The sequence below is a fragment of the Camponotus floridanus genome, unplaced genomic scaffold, assembly GCF_003227725.1.
Source record: "Camponotus floridanus strain SB8 unplaced genomic scaffold, Cflo_v7.5 scaffold212, whole genome shotgun sequence".
Lineage (NCBI taxonomy): Eukaryota > Metazoa > Arthropoda > Insecta > Hymenoptera > Formicidae > Camponotus > Camponotus floridanus.
Window position 1 is genome coordinate 177,452 of NW_020229340.1, and position 17,795 is coordinate 195,246.

Genomic DNA, 17,795 nt, shown 5'->3' on the forward strand with positions numbered 1-17,795 from the left:
GTGGTTCACTTCACCAGGTCCCACGCGAAAGGATCCTTCTAGTATGGGAAAGTCGAAGAGGGGAAACTGGGATATGAAATGGTTTAGGGAGTCCATGGAAGAAGGTTCAGATGTCGGATCTGAAAAAGGGGGTTCAGAGGGAGACTCTGGGGAGAACTCAAAATGAGGCCTCATCAAGGTCGGGGGGACATCTTGCGAAATCCTCCGGATCCTCGAGGAACTCGGAGCACTCCGATGGGGTGGAAGGGGATGGAGGATCAGAGTCAAGAGTAATTACAGGTATGGGAGACGGGGATCGCAATTCGATTAAAGGTGAGGGAGGAGGGGAGGGAGAAGGTTCGGGTAAAATAGGAGTAGGAGATCATTGAGGTGATGCAGAGAATGGTGATGAGGTCGGGCCAGCGCTGTCAGGGAAGAAGGAGGAAGGCGCTGAGGAGGAGATAGGGGAGTAGCTAGGCGCAGGGATCGAGGGGGATTTGTTGAGTGAATGTGCACTGTTGTCTTTTAGCGTGTTAGCACTTAAACTAGACGAATTATTGAGTGAACTGCCAGAAATTGATTCAGTTATCGATTCAGCCAGCCCTTCCTTTAACCACCGGTTCCACCGATTCCGCCAACGCTTAATATTAGAGCGGGATTTGCGAGGCGACACTAATAAATTACAAGTATGCTGTTTAGTTACGATAGGAAGCGGATGATTGATCAGGGATTTTAAAACGATCCTTATTGAGAAACGATCTTTAAGGTTTGCTAATGGATTGTTCCTTATATTTTGTGAAATATCCTGATATGATTTTTCTAAAGGAAAAAAAAAATATATATATATATATATATATACATATATATATATATATATATATATATATATAGATAGATAGAGTAGGTTATGGTTAGCAATCAAGTGGAAGTGGGAGAATATACGTGAATGATCTTCGGAGATTTATTCGCGAATTCCAATGCTGAAATCCGGAGCGAATAAATTAAGGAAATACTCGTGAATTCCAATACTGAAATCTCGTACGAGCGGATAAAGATTTTATGAGTTTTATTCGCGAATTCCAATCCTGAAATCCGGAACGAATAAATTAAGGAAATACTCGTGAATTCCAATACTGAAATCCCGAACGAGCGGATAAAGATCTTAGGAGTTTTATTCGCGAATTCCAATGCTGAAATCCGGAGCGAAGAGAATCGAATCGTTGGGAATTGGTTATCGCTAGTAAGTTCTTGCAAAATTCTAAAGGAACTAGAATGGTGTCATTTGGTCTTTTTCAAATACTTAAAGATCGTTTCAGAATCGTTAATTGAAGGAAAAAGGGGAGTAGAGATTTCGAAATAGTTAAAACTTACTACTTATGGAGAGCGTTGCATTGAAATTTTCTGGTTCAGGCCGGAGCCCCGGAGTTGCAGGCAGGAAGTGGTTCGCCGTGAAATCAGTGATGTTCCCCCCCCCCTTTTTTTTTTTGAAGTCGATATTCAATCACACTTGTAACTATCACTGATTGCAATTGTACTGACTGGTTCGAAATTCTATTAAATTGTAACTCTGACTGAGCGAAAAACTCTGAAACGAACACACTGTGTAAAAATTGGTTGAAAAACTGTCGTCTCCGCGCTTTCGGCTTGTAATTTTAAAGTTTTTGCTCCTCCTCCCTTCTGGATGGTGTGAATTTCTTTAATCAATCAAACATTTTTACTATTCCCTTCTTAGGGATCAAGGAGTTAGATTTTTAGCAAGAGAGGGTGTCTTAGACCTCTAATTGGTTAAGCCCTTTTTCTTAAGATTTGGCTTCACCATCCAGTAGAGAGTGGGAGCGATCTGATTTCCTTATCTCCTATGATTTGATTGAGAATGGCCTATTGATCCAGCGCACGTGCGATATTAATTTTATGGCCCTGCTCGTATTTACCTTTTGGTCAATTTCCCGATGACCAAGGCTCTTAGTTCAAAGTCTCTGAGATGACCCATTGATACGCGTGGATTGAATTTCTTATATTTCCGAGGCTCGTAAATTAAAATTTTATTTAAATTTTCCTAGCGCTATCTCGACTGGCCACTCTGCTTGTTTATCCGAGTTGGGTTTTTCCTTATTTTAAATTCAACCCAATTGTTGATTACTTCTAAGAAACATTTCGATGAAAGAACAGAATCGTGAAGTCCACCGGACGTATCAAAGGAAATGTTCGTGAATCGCCTTGCGGAGATTCTCAACGAACAAGGAAATGTTCGTGAATCGCCTTGCGGAGATTCTAGGCGAATTAGAAAGAACTAGGAATAAGACTGGAGAAGAGGTGAGATAAGGATTGATAGTAATTAATAAAAATTTAATGATTATTAATTGTTTAAGATTTTTAGTCAGACATAGATTTTTAAATTATGAGATAGTAAGATATGGGAAAGAGAGAAAATAAAAATTATTCAAATTTACTCACAATTCGTTGGGATCATAAAAATAAGTGCGTTGATAAGATTTCAATGGCTGAAGTCGGAGGTTTATAACATGAAGAGCCGAGTAATGGAGATGCTCATCAGAAATTTCACATGATGCACAATTAAATGTTAACAAAATCATTTTCACTGTGGTATAAAACAAATTAATAACTTAATTGCATAATGCAAGAAAAGGATCCCCGAGGCTATATAATTTTAAAATTGAATGGTTGAATCTTGACTGGAGCTGTCAATTCTACTGCTTATAGTGCTAGTTAGTACTTATTAGTGAACGCAAGTGAACTAATGAACTAGAGAACTTAATGAACTAATGAACTAGAAATCAAGTGAGCACTCGCGCCTTGCGCTTGCATTTTTTAAAGTAGTTGCTTCTCCTCCTTACTGGATGGTAGGAGTCTTTAAAAATCGAATCAAATGATTTCTATTACTTCCTTCTTAGGGCCAAGGAGTTTGATTTTCAGTAAGAGAGGAGTGTCTTAAGATTTTAATTGGTTAAGCCCTTTTGCGCGAGATTTAGCTCCATCCAGTAGAGAGTGGGAGCGAGGAGCTGATTATCTTATCGCTTGACGATTGAGAATAGCCTGTTGAACGAACGCACATGCAATATTAATTTATGTTTACCTCTGGTCAATTTCTCGAGGACCACAGGCTCTTTGTTTAAAATCTCTAAACTAAACCAAGTTATAACCATGGATACGAATGGTTCGAATTTCATATACTTCCGAGTCTCATAATTCAAAAATTTGTTTAGATTTTCCTTAGCGTTATCTCCACTGGCCACTCTCAGTGTTTACACTAACTATTTATTTACGCGAGTTAGATTCCGTTTCAAATTCGAGCCTATCTTTGATTACTTTTAAGATAGCGTTTCGATGAAAGAAAAGAATCGTGAAGTCCACCGGACATAACAATAATAATGATAATAATGATAATAATAATAATGAACGGTCAAAAACTTTTTCTCTTTCGTAGATTTCGTGTATTTTATAATATCTAATCAATACGTCTAAAGTGCAGAGTCACAGTCAACGTTCCGAATTCGAATGGTATACCTTCTCCCAGTTGATTTCTTATATCTATTTCGATTGTTCGGAAACATGTTTGACGCAAAGCGATGTATTGTGCAGGCGAAAAATAGCTTATCTAGCTAGATGCAAACGAATAATTATTTCGAGCGTCGAGTGCGACTATTCGAAGAAGAGGCGATTGTACATCACTCGTGATATCAGGCTCGCAAATGTCACAGTAAATGAAAAGTTTGTCGGGAATGCCTCGCATCAGCTTGCAAGCTAGCTGGTCGGCTATTATACATATATTCGTTATCATCCTCGAGTGCAAAAAGAAATGAGGGGAAAAGTAAATGTGAACGTTTTCTATCGTCTATATCATAGCCAAGTATTCGACAAAGTTTGTCGAAAAAATATACATAATGGACCATGTCACATTTCTCTTCTACACAAGAAATTTTCGTATCAACTCTACCTTCTATTTTTAATTCCCAAATGATATGCGAGTTTACTAATTTGGATGCGTAATTCATCGTTTCTATAATTTTGCGTATACTTGAATAAACGCCTGACGGTACTTCGACATCGTCTACAGGAATTATCTCTTCTTCCTTTTAGCATTGAGGAATTGTAATGTACGTTCGTAAACAGGGTTGTGCAGGGCGTAAAAAGCTATGCGGAAACTGGATCTCCGTGAGCGCTACTTCCCAATGACCGTTCAAGTTTATACGTTGAGGTAATTCAGTGGTGAAACATGTTGTTTTATTTTCCGGAAAGTATCGCATGCTACTATTATTCGGGAAGATTATGTGAAATTCTTCCTCTCTCATTTTGATATTAAACTCGAGGCTGGTATCCAAGAATCCAATTTAGAAGGACATCCCCGCTAACTAACTAGTAATTGTTTATTGTTACCTCGTCCCTTGGTTCTTATCATGCGGTTTACGATAAATTCTTCCTCTCGCAAGTCTTTAATAACATGCGTTAATTCTTGCTCATAAAAAATCCCATCTATAACCTCACCTTGTAAATCGCTTAGTTCGTATACAGGAGGTCTTCTCCATTCGAGAACGCGATGAATTCGAAATATTTCTTCACTCCAACCCGTTTCGTACCCTTTCTCAAACGCTGCTCTACTATGCGACGCCGTTGCCCGTCTCCAGAACGCCGATCCCGAGGGGTAGCGTGCAAGTTTTGGCCGATACGGTATTTAACGGTATCAGGTTTTAAGCGGTATCTCCAAATTACGGTAGCGTGCGGTAACTTATAATGCGGTAACATATTTCCTGAAATTAAGAAGGTAATTGGGCGCCAGGCGCGGTATTTCCACGCCACGATAACGATACGGAAACGGCAAGATCCGGTAACCTAGGGCTCAGTATGTGGCAGAGGGGCAAGGTTCTTTGCGAATTTTATACAGAGAGAGAACGCTAGATAAGGTGTGGGAGAGAAAAATAATCGACACTGACAAGGAGAACACCAGAATTGGCCCCCTCCGACTGAATTTTATATATATTATAGTTCAGCCCTCCCACTAAATCGTGGTAAAAGGATACGATGCGCCTCTCAAGCATTCGCGAGAAAAACGCGTTCAAAGATTTCTATGTTGGTAATGTACCGAACGGTTAGTGTTGTTTGACGAACAGCGGCGTGGTGTAGTGAGTAAGGCGTCGGACTAGAATGTTGCATGTTGCTGGTTCGAATCTTACTTTTATAATTTTTTTTTATTGTATTATATTGTATATGTTTTATTTTTAATATTTAATTCTAAAAATTAATGTACCAAACAATTTTACAAAATTTAAAAATATTTATATTTTTATACGTTGCGTTTCTTAAAATTACAATTTAATTAACACACACACATATTTATTATATACACATATATTATATTAACTAGAAAACAAGTTTTGTCAGGTAGCATTCGTATCGTATCGTCGCCAAGGGGAAAACGAAACTTGTGACGGCAAGATTAAAAATAATTTTAAGAATAGAATATAATTTCAAATATATGTATTACATAACAAATAAATTTTAGTTTAATAACGTAAATTTACAATGCAATTGCAATTAATGATAAATATATGTGTGTTAATTAAATTGTAATTTTAAATTTTGTAAAATTGTTTGGTACATTAATTTTTAGAATTAAATATTAAAAATAAAACATATACAATATAATACAATAAAAAAAATTATAAAAGTAAGATTCGAACCAGCAACATGCAACATTCTAGTCTGACGCCTTACTCACTACACCACGCCGCTGCTCGTCAAACAACACTAACCGTTCGGTACATTACCAACATAGAAAACTTTGAACGCGTTTTTCTCGCGAATGCTTGAGAGGCGCATCGTATCCTTTTACCACGATTTAGTGGGAGGGCTGAACTATAATATATATAAAATTCAGCCAAATCGGAGGGGGCCAATTCTGGTGTTCTCCTTGTGAGTTAATCTTACTTACAATTACTTAGAATATATTAAACAGTTATAATACAGAAGGAATAATGTAACAGAGACAAGAATAATATATCTTATATATATATATATATATATATATATATATATATAAGATTCGGTAAATACAAGAATAATATATCTTATATATATATATATATATATATATATATATATATATAAGATTCGGTAAATACAAAAAAGTAAAAGAAAGAACAGATAAATCTCGGACGATAACGATCTATAAGATGAGTTTGCGAAACAGAGGGCTTACAATTTATAACGGATGACGCGAAGGTCAAGTATAATAACAGTGATAACGAACTATTCAAAATGTGTGATTTTAAGACGGCAATGAGAGCGATACAGAAACGAACATAATGTCTCACGAATTGTGATGAGAAAGATCAGTTAATCATTAGCGGCAAAATATTCGATAAAACTCAAGAACGTATTACGTCAGATTTCGGAACATACGCAGAGGCACCAGCCTCGCTAACAGATTTCGATATAATATGGATTAATTTTTCTGCGATAATCAACGGTAATCAATTATAAGAGAAGATCTACGATCAGACTACAGCATACGCGTACGATTACGGAACACTCTTGGAGGCATGAGCCTCACGTAGAATTTCGAGATAAATCGAATTAGACTTTATATAATATTTGACGGTAACTTTCACTGCAGACAATTAATAACGGCTAGTGACGACTAATAGATCACAAATGGATATAATTTTAATACAGTTTTGCCGGCCGACGGGCCTTATAAAATTTCGATATAAATCGAATCGAATTTCCCTTACGGTAATCGGCGATGATATTGTACAATATATTTTCGACAGGAAACAAAGGCTATGCTTAACGGTAACTCCAAGAATGTTTATGCGGAAAATGTTTACTTTATTCAACGGTCTTATCGCGACCTTTTATACTCGGCAATAATGACTCGATGTTCGAACAATAGAATCTCAAGGAAAGGAAAAAAATACGATAACGGTAATATGTTTCGGCGGAGATTTCGCGTTGAATAATATTCTTGCGGAGCCGTTTTCTCATTTACAGTAACTCGGCTCGCGAAGAAATTTTCCGCGTAAATCCCGCTTTTCGGTGCACGATACAAAACGGCCAAAATTGCCACGTCACGCTAGGACTTAAATTCGGCACGGAATGCAACGGTAACCTAAACGATATTAAAACGACACGATACAAGATTTGATGATACGAAACGGTACGGAATTTTACTGTACGGCACGTGACTGGCGGTACTGACATATTGAGAGGGACAAATCCGCGACCCCCGGTGTCAGCTGGCGTTCGGTAACTAACGCGAGATAAGCACACAGGCTTTCTTCGACGATAGTGCGAGAAGACCGTCGCGACGGTACACGGAATTGACGCCAGCTGTTTCCGGGAGAGAAAATCAAGAGACTGCCTGTGCGGCGGCTTACAGTTTTCGGTGGCGGCTTCCACGTCGATCGTCTACTCTAAGCTCGCACTAGGGTCGTGGTCCAGGGTCGTCCTCGTTGGTTCACGACTCACCGCACAGTGAAGAATATGAACTCCGCAAGGCCCTCGGATCCCGCGCCGATCTTCCGCGCATTCCATCAATTTTCGGATGAACGGGGGTTGATTCTCCGCCCCCTTCAGAGTCACAGCTGGACGGCGTTGCCCTTACGCAGGGGCCCAGAATCCACGGGCGACGGTATCTCTGATTCTTGGAGACAGGACCGGCTGGTTAGGCCGTATCCTCGTCTTTTTCGGAATCTTCTTCATTCCCCAGTCGGCCGCCTGGGAGGTTGTCTTCAGCTCCGTCGTCCGGATGTTCTGCCGTCTTTTAATCTGAAATTATTCGGTTTTAATATTTTGCAGAATTAAGAATAGCTACGGCGCGGGATCTCATTACATGACCTTTTGTTTTCTTGCGGTATTTTCGGTATCTTCCGGTATAGCTTCTTCTCCTCTCGGTATCTCGCTGTATCTTCATATACAAATGGCGATATCGCACGCACGCACAGCAGCCGCACTCTATTCACGGATCTTACATTCAAGCTAAAATAAATCTAAATGATCGAGTTAATTTTTGGTTCCCTCTCAGGCGCGAGGGACGACCCCGCGCACTTTGTTTTCCCCTCGACGGGGTAATCGTGACGGAGCTCAAAAAGCGTCACGTCACAACTAATGCGTACGAGTTCGCCCTTTGTATTTACACTTTTGTTTGCGTCCGCAATTTTTTCTTCCTTCAGCATCATCGATATTGATATTCCAACGGCGATTCATATTTTCTCGCGCGATACGCGCATTTTCCAACGTAACGGTCGCGGGTTGCATTTTAATGCTAGAATGACGAGTATGATTGTAAGCATGAACAATGTCATGCAAAATATCGATATAACAGAGAGTATTTTTATGCGTAAAATAACGCCACATCCTCTCCTAAGTGTTCTATTGAAACGCTCGACTATAGCTGCTTTAATATCGGGATTACGTGCTACACGAAAACGGATGTTTTTTCTTTTAAGAATTTTTGTACAGCGCTCGCGATAAATTCGTTACCTTTGTCGGTTTGTAGGTATACAGGTAAACGTTTTTTGTTTCTCGAGAATATGTTCCGAAAGGCCTTTATCACACATGACGAAGTTTTATCGCGTAAAGGTTCTACCCAATCAAATTTGCTAAGTACATCGATAATCACCAGCAGATAGGAATATCCGTCGTTATAACTCTTAAGATTACTCTTAAGATTAGAAGATCGATCAAATCCGCCTACCATAAATCATCGATATTTGTCACGTAATATAATGTAAACGCGGAAATTTTTGACAATGTAACGTGTATCTTGAACAAAGTAAAGATAACGTTGAAGTACTTCTTTATACATTTTCCATCTTTCACTCTCGTCGGTGGGAGACGAGAAATTAAGAATATGACACATCTCCGCATCGAGTCGCGATAAAGGAGTTCCCGGTATCCATATATATTTATTATTATCGTTTTCCGTATTATTAACATTTTCCGACTGATGATTTTATTGCTGCTGCTACATTCGTTGCATTTTTTCGAGGTTTTTCGCAGAAATTAAACCATTTTTTAGCCTTTTCCATTTTTAATACTTTTTCAAATATTATTATTACTTTTTCTCACAAATGGATATAAAGAATTGTATTTTTTTTCATTCGCCGATAATCCATGATAATAAAGCATCGAGTATAGGTCCGATAATATAGGGTAAAAATCTTCCGCGTTGTACCAACAATTTTCTTTTAGTCTTCCAATTACCCCGCTTAGCCGCGAAACGTCGTAAAGTCGTTTTATGCTTGGACAAGCGCTTTTTTCACTAGATTCGAGCGATACGTTATCTTCGTATTGAAAATACATTCCTGCATACACTTTACAAATTTATTGTCGGCATCGCGTAAGAATGCCGCTCTTTGATTTTTTTCAAATAGCATAAAGTTTTTAAGAGATACAGTTCCTTTCTCCGATACAACGTTTTGCCGTTTTTATCACGCTATTCAATAAATTCCTCGATGTCGCCGTCGATGATATTTTGTTAGGGTCTGCTTTTTTCACCGTTGTGCCGTAATCGCACAACAACTACAACTCCTAACTGCGAATACCGTTCTTTTATACGCTTCCGGCTCTAATGACAGATTTACGTGATATGCAGACGTAATATAGAGTATCTTTCGGAAAGATACACGTGCGAAATCGGTATTTGTCTGAAGTCGATTGTTTCAAATCTAGCAATAAATATATGGCGGTGCTTGTGTATATCCGCCTTAATTCCGCTTTCTTATTTAGATGGGAAAGTTCGTGCCGAAAGAGTGATCGCAGATGATAGGCTGCTCTTGATTAAAAGAGATAGTGTGACAGTCTATGTAGAGATTTATTTACATAATTTACATGACCCTGAAAAAGGCCGTTGTGAGTGATTATATGCGCTCCCGATAGGTAATACGAGGGAGAGTCTTGATATAACGGGTTCTTCCGCGAGGACCGTTGTTGTCGACCTTGTTGTCTGCCGCGGGCTCCGTCTGCGTGGCCGCGGTGGTCGTGATCGTCTCGGAGTCCGACTGTGTGCTTTGGTCGGCGGTAGCCAGTGGTGTTAGCGCTGTCTGGACTCCTCTGTGGATCCGGCTGGTTGGCAGCGCTTGCGTGGCCTGCGATGTCCTAGAGGTGAAGGCGGCAGCGGTGATAGGATCCTTGGAGCTATTCACGGTCCGCTTGGCGAAGTATATCGCCGGATGCGCACGTCTCAGATCTCTAGCAGCTGACGAGGTGGCCTGGTGAAGTTAGGCGACTCCAAATCGATCAGCTGTAGTTTCCACGGCAGGAGTTGGAAGGAGACTTTTCTCTCTGGTTCGGCGCCTCCACTGGTCGACTGTCGGACAGGCCCTGGTGATCGGGGCGTCGACGCTGGCCGAGGTATACGACTCTGCTGGCGGCGTATGGCGAAGTGCCATTGGTTACTAGGAGTCAAAAACTCTAATGAGAGCACTCTAGCTGGTCGTCTTGTCGTAGCGAGCGATCCACTCTATGTCAGGGATGCAAGATTATCTCCGCAAGCAACATGCCACGTGTAGTGGAGAGGGTGACGGAGATGTGTGCGTAAGCGTACGTGTGAGTTCGGCGCTTCGGCGAGCTTCGGATAGAAGAAGAGGACAGAATATAGTTTTCTGTCTCCTTCTTACCAAGCAGGCAACAAAAACGACGGGTGACGCGCGACGCGGAACGCTGCTAAGCGAGCCTCGCTCTTCGATATCTCAATGTTTCTCTCTTACAACTTTTCTTTATGTTTTATACTTTTGTTACAAATATATATAAATGTGTATATACATAAACGTATAATATATTTATAATATATATATATATATATATATATATATATATATATACAGGGTGAGGCAAAAGTATGGAAACCCCTAAATTTTTCGAAAACTATGCATTTTAGAAACAAATGTTTCAGACAAAGGTTGTAAGGTTTCAAGTAATGCATTACGTAGCAATATCAGTGTAACCTTAAATAGCACCGTCAAGGTCACATAAAAATCACTTTGAATTTTTTAAATGGAACCCCCTATTTTTCATTGCATATTCTTGTAGCTTATCTCGAGAGCTTTCCAAAACACTATAATTAAGTACCTTTTCATTAAGTACTTTTTGAGTTATAAGGCTTGAAATAATTTCTTAATTTTACATAAACCATAAAATATCTAGTAAACCATTCATTTTTTGATTATCTTACCTTCATACTTTTATGTACAAAATAATGAGAGGAATCAATTGGTGTAAAGAAAACACATAGTTGTTTCTAAGAAAAAATATGTAATTTGCAATTAACAATTCCAGTTTACTGTTTATAAATGTCCATATATATATATATATATATATATATATATATATATAATATATATATATATATAATATATATATATATATAATAAATATATTATACGTTTATGTATATACACACACGTTTTGCAATATATTAAATATAATTAATTTTTTTATATAAATATTTAAAATATGTTCGAAACTCATAATTGTCATAAAAATTCGCGTAACTAAACTCCGCTTCTTTCGATTTATTAAATACGAAAATTCAAAAATTAAACGGGCGTCGAGAAACTTCTCGAAATACCTATTTTTCACAAAAACTCAACCGGTCGAGTTGACCGGTCGATCTCTAATTTTTTCCTACGCTTAAGAAACGCTTCTCATGTTCGTTGACAATAACATTGTCAACCGTCGACAAAATCTAAACAACACACGGGCATGCGCGCCCATATGTCACGATCAGTTGATCGCCAATCAGCTGATCGAAAAAGACCGTGCGCATGGCAACTGTAAAAACTTTGTCTCCTGACCTCATCGGCGGCCAATAACGCGCGATTCCCTGGGGTCACCGCCAAAATATAAAATTAATTAGTCCACGTCGCAGCGGACCGAAAATTCCGCTCGCGATATAAGGGGCACCACGCGTAGACCAGGCGCGAAGTCTCGCACTTTACGCTATTAGTACCGCTTATTCGACCGCTTTGTTAAACCGCTAAATTTTAATACGACCGCTTATTCTCTCGGACATTCGCTATCTCTTCGCAAAATTCGCAGATTAAACAGCACACAACGACCGCTATTTCTCTCGGACTCTGAATATCCGCACGCCATTCAATTTCTTGCGACGCTCGCGATATCTCGCACGGTAATCGCTTCACTTTGTTGCACCGCTCGTTTCACTGTGAATCATCGTCACTACACTGATCACTTGTCACTTTTAATTTTGACTGTAATAAAATACTGTCCTGTGAATCAGAGACGAATATCTTTCACTGAACTATTTTTCACTTTTCCGCTAATCACTGCCGGAGTCGCTTGCGAACAAAATATGAAATTAAGAAAAATAGTGCGATTTTCCACACCACCCATGAGGTATCACCAATGGCGCGTTAGGTTTTGTAACGATGCAGCCCCAGTGCACATTACGAATTCCCGGAACGAAGCTGCCGCCCGGAAAAAGATCCGCCAAGCAAAGACAAAGACGCACCGCGCCGAATTTCCGTTAAAGTTCGAGCGGATTAAAACTGAACCGAGGAAAGCCAAAGGCGCCCGATTTACCTCGGATAGAAATCCCGTACCGTTACCGTTTTTAATCGCTCGGTGGGGGGCACCTGTTTTTGTACGCCGGCGCGAGACTAATTAGCCGGGGTATAAAAAGGGCCCTCGAGTAAATCTAGACACAGATCCCGATTCCGCTTGCTCCAAGCCAATAATCCAGATCACGATCCATTCCTAGAAGCAAAGCCAACCGAGCCCCGAACAGAAGGTAGAGCGTATTCTGAGCTCAGCTGAGTTTTCTCAGTTTCGGACTTAGGGCCGCACTTCCTGGACTCGAATTACTCTGCCTAAGGAAAACCCCGCTGGAGAGTACTCCGGCATCGTCGAGAAATCTCGACCCAGGCAATACATCCCGCCACCGTACCGCCGTTGCAAATTATCAGGAGATAGAGAGCAGAGCAGCCTCCGACGAGTGTTCTCGTTCGCACGGCGGAATCCCGCGACATCCATCCCCCGCGAAAGATTTTAGAAAACGATTAATATAAATCAAATTCACGAAAGCTGAACATCTCAAATATAGACTGTTATACAAGCCGAGATACGCGCCGCGACTCGCAAGGGCATTGTCCTCAATCAAAATAACAACACAGCTAACGCGCTGGTATATACGCCGAGCTTTAAACGCATTCCGATTCCCGAACTTTGCTATATATTAACGATACCGAGCTACCGCAGTATATGTAAACGATACCGAGCTACCGATCACCCGCCACAAGTTACACCGGATGCAGTTTTCTACATCCGGTGCGGGAACTGCTCACACCGATTAAACGTTTCGCCAGCGATCATACCGTACCTGTCGATTAATCTATCCGCGCGCCGTTTATACATTCATACCAACATCACGCTGCATTCGATTTATTTTCACACACACATACACATCAAAACTCTGTACTTATTTTCTTTGAAATAAACATTCTTTTGTTATTTTTTTTACAACTAAACTGCCGTATAGTTATTAGTTTGCACCGAAAGAAAAACCGAATCCCGCCTCCGACTGCGACTATCTGATCGTCTCGCGGAAGTCATTCGTGACAGTTTTTTATGTGGACCTTCGCCTGGAGCCCTATTATACCACATTCCATTATTTCATTATATTTTACAAGTATGGTGTCTGTTATACAGACAAGATATTTTTTATATTCTTACTTCTTAGAAATATGGTGTCTGTTAGACAGATAGATAGACACACACACATGCGCACGCGCGCACACACACATACACACACACGCACACATACACACAAGATGTTTTTCATATTCTTGTTTTCTGCAAGTATGATGTCTGTTATACAGACAAAATATTTTTTATATTCTTACTTTTTACAAGTATAATGTCTGTTAGACAGACAGATAGACACACATACACACACACACACACACACAGGTTTTTTATGTGGACCTTTGCCTGGAGCCCTATTATACCACATTACATTATTTCATTATATTTTACAAGTATGCTGTCTGTTATACAGACAGATAGACAGACAGCAGACACACACACACACACACACACACACACACACAAGATGTTTTTCATATTCTTGCTTTCTGCAAATATGGTGTCTGTTAGATAAACAAGATGTTTTGTACAAGCGTAATGTCTGTAATAAATTTATTATTAATTAGAGGAGGGGCCAGCTACTCAGCGTCTGCAGCATGTAATCTTAAATTATTTTTATTTTTCTTAGTAGCGGTAGCATATAATTTATCCGCTGACATAAGAGATAAATGCTTTTTGTCAATTTTCATTTTTATAGCTGTTTCGCCCCTAGTTTTTAATGCCGATTTAAATACACAAATAGCATTAATAGTAATTGACGAAAACTTGTTACGGTTTTTCGTTTTTAAATTATTTAAAAAAGAAAACATTCTTTCTGGATCAGCATTTGAATTTGGAAGAGATCTTATAGTACTTATAACATTTGTTAAATTAGGATATTTAGTAAAATTATTGTGTCGATTTTGTAAAATTTTTTTCCACATGCTGTCGAAATTTAATTTAGAAAAGCTTTGTTTTTCTTCCATTGTAAAATCTAATGGTAAAGCAATCCATTCTTCTTTTAAACCATTTTCATCAAAACTGCCAATAGTTTTAGCTATAAAAGAAACATCATTGAATGATGTTTCTCTATTATCAAATAAAGTTATGTTTGGTCGAAAAACTTGTAACTTTGATAAAAACATGTTGTTTATGTGTAATCTTTTACGAATTTCTTCCGCAGCAGTCACATAAAATGTTAAACAGTTCTCTCGAACAATTTTAACTATGTTTATGTGACCTTTAAGTGTTAATTCGTTTAGATATTCTTCACATTCTGATCCCAAAATAATTTCATTTATAACTTTTTGATTTTCTTTTAGTGAGAATATAATATTTGTAGAAAATGGTTTTAAATATTCTTCTTTTAAAAAATTTCGATAGATTTGGAAAAGAAAGTTTCTAGATTTTGGATGTAATAAATGAATCCTTGTTTCTAATGCTTGAAAGAATGCATTAAATGCATTAAAGAAATTTAAAACATTTTAAAAACAGGAAATAAGCTTTCATCTCTACGTTGTCCATCATAGACAATAGATATTCTCCAGAATTTGTTTTTTCACTTACAACTATTTCAGTAAGAAAATATTTAATTGTATTCCAAGATTCAAGAAGCCCTTCGATGCATAAGTAGTGCGAAAGCCAGCGCGTATCACATAATTTCAATATTTTGCGATTTGTTTCTTGAAAACATTCACAAAATTCACGAAAAATAGCCGTACGTTTTGGACTGCTATTGAGATAAATAGCAACTTTTTTTAGAAATTCCTCGCAATATGCAGGCATTTTAAAACAAGCTGCATGCGCTGCTAATGCAGAAGAATGGCATGGGCATGAAAATGTTAATAAATGTGGACACATTTTCGTCAATTTTTTTTGAAACGATAAATGTTTTCCTGTTATAACAGATGCATTATCGTATGATAAGGCTACGATATTTAAAAACGGTATCTGTAATTTCCACATTTCACATTTAAATGCCTCAAACAATTTTTCTGCGCTTGAATCTTTGGCATCAATATCGATTAATTTGACTAATTGTGAGCGAATACCTAATGTCTTTGGATCAATGTATCGAACAAGAAAAGTCATCCATTTATTATTTGTTACATCAGATGTTTCGTCAATAAAAATTGTAAATTTTGTATTTTGAAATTTATTGACGACACGATCTGTTTCGACCGGGCACAAAACGTTTGTAATAATGTTTTTACATTTTGTTCGGCTCATGCTCATGCTTTTTAACACATTAGGATCTTCTCCTATATGTTGGAAAAAACTGAGGATTTCTTTTGCCGTTTGATGCGAAATATTTTTATCAGCAATTAATGCAGCATACCGAATTTCTGCTATTTTCTTTCACTCTTTAAACAAAAGTGAATCATCTGCAACGTTTTCGTTTGTTATATTCTTTGTTTCTGTTTTAATTTTACATATTTCTATATGTGCTTTGGGTTCTGCGTGACGATAAATTTTCGATAAATTAGCTTTCATGGATTTATCGCAAAATAAACAAAAAAAATGAATTTATATTGTGTGATATTTTTCGTAATCATGGCTTAAATAATTCAATCTCTAGCCACTGTTCTTGAAATTTATATTTTTCGGATATTTTTTTATCTACATTTTTATTATTATTTTTATCAGTATATAGAGATTATATATTTTCTTTAATATTATTTTTATGAGTCGCAGAATTCGCATGTCTCAAAACATGCGTATTGCACGAAATATTTTTATTGCATATTGTATTTTTATTGCAATGATATAAGCTTTCATCAAAAGATACTTTACGTATCCAACAATCAATACGCTCATCATTGAGCCAATATTCTGAAAAGCTTCGCTTAGATTTTTTTTTAATTCATCGCACATTATGAAATAAAAAATAGGCAGAAACAAAGAATTAAAGAAGAGTGAATAAAAGAAGATAAAGAGTCAAAAGGATAAAGATATATAGAAGTTTTAAATAATAACTCACAATCGAGTTCGTGATAGTCTCTTGAACACCAAGGTTTCACAAGGCACGTATATAAACAAATGAACAAATGCCGAGTGCTCCTCCTTCTCAATACACGAAAGAACGGCGATAAACGGATTTGAACTGAACGTCAACATAATGGCTCGTAAGTAAATCATTATATATTTGTACACGGTAAAAAACATTTTGTATTTCTATAGATTTTTCTTGTGTAGTAATTTTTGTGTTAAATTTTTAACATACTCTTATGTTAATGTAACATATTGTCGTTGTGTTATTTTGACTTTTCTACATTGAGTTAATATTCACCGTTTCTAAGAGTTAAAACAACACAATAACGTTCAAATGTTACATTTTTGTGTTAATTTTTTACATATTACTTGTTATTTATTTACATATTTGCCTTCTGTTAAATTAACATTAAAATTAGAGTGAATAAATTGGAACATGTTAAATTTGTTAAATTTAACACAAAATGTTTTACTGTATAAAAAAATATTAAAAAACTCATCTTTTTAATTTTTCTAAATTTTAGAGGAAATCAATGCAGAAATGGACGCGCTGGCTCTCCAAGAGCCAAATATGCGGCAGATGATGCAACAATTGTTGCATCAACAACAATTATTTCATCAGCAGCTGCAATTGTATATGCAGCAGCAGCAGCAACAACAGCAACAACAACAACAACAGCAACAGCAGCAGCAGCAGCAGGAAGAGAAGGAACAACAGGCGCAAAATGGTAAATTATTTTTTTATATTAAATTTTATTTATCCAATTATATGTATATATATATATATATATATATATGCATTTTTATAATTTATTTATTATTTATGTTTTAATTTTCAGATAACATAAGAAAAAGAGGAGGCGGACAGACCCGTAGGCGATGGTATGCCCGGCGAAATAGGGGCACTAGGGACGGATGGGGCGTCGCCAGCACCAAAAATAGGGGAGGCCGAGAAGATGGCCGAGGCCGAGGAAGGCCAATAATTATAAAAAATTATTATTACAAAAAAATTATTATTATTATTATAAAAAATTGTTATTAATAAAAAAATAAAAAACAATATAATAATTCAAAGAATATTTATTTTTGCTTTCCCTTCTTCCTACTTTCTTCCTTCTTCCTTTCTTTCCTCCTATATAAAATTTAATATAATGCATATATAATAGGGTTTCAAGCGATAAATTATATGTTATCGCTACTAAGAAAAATAAAAATAGTTTAAG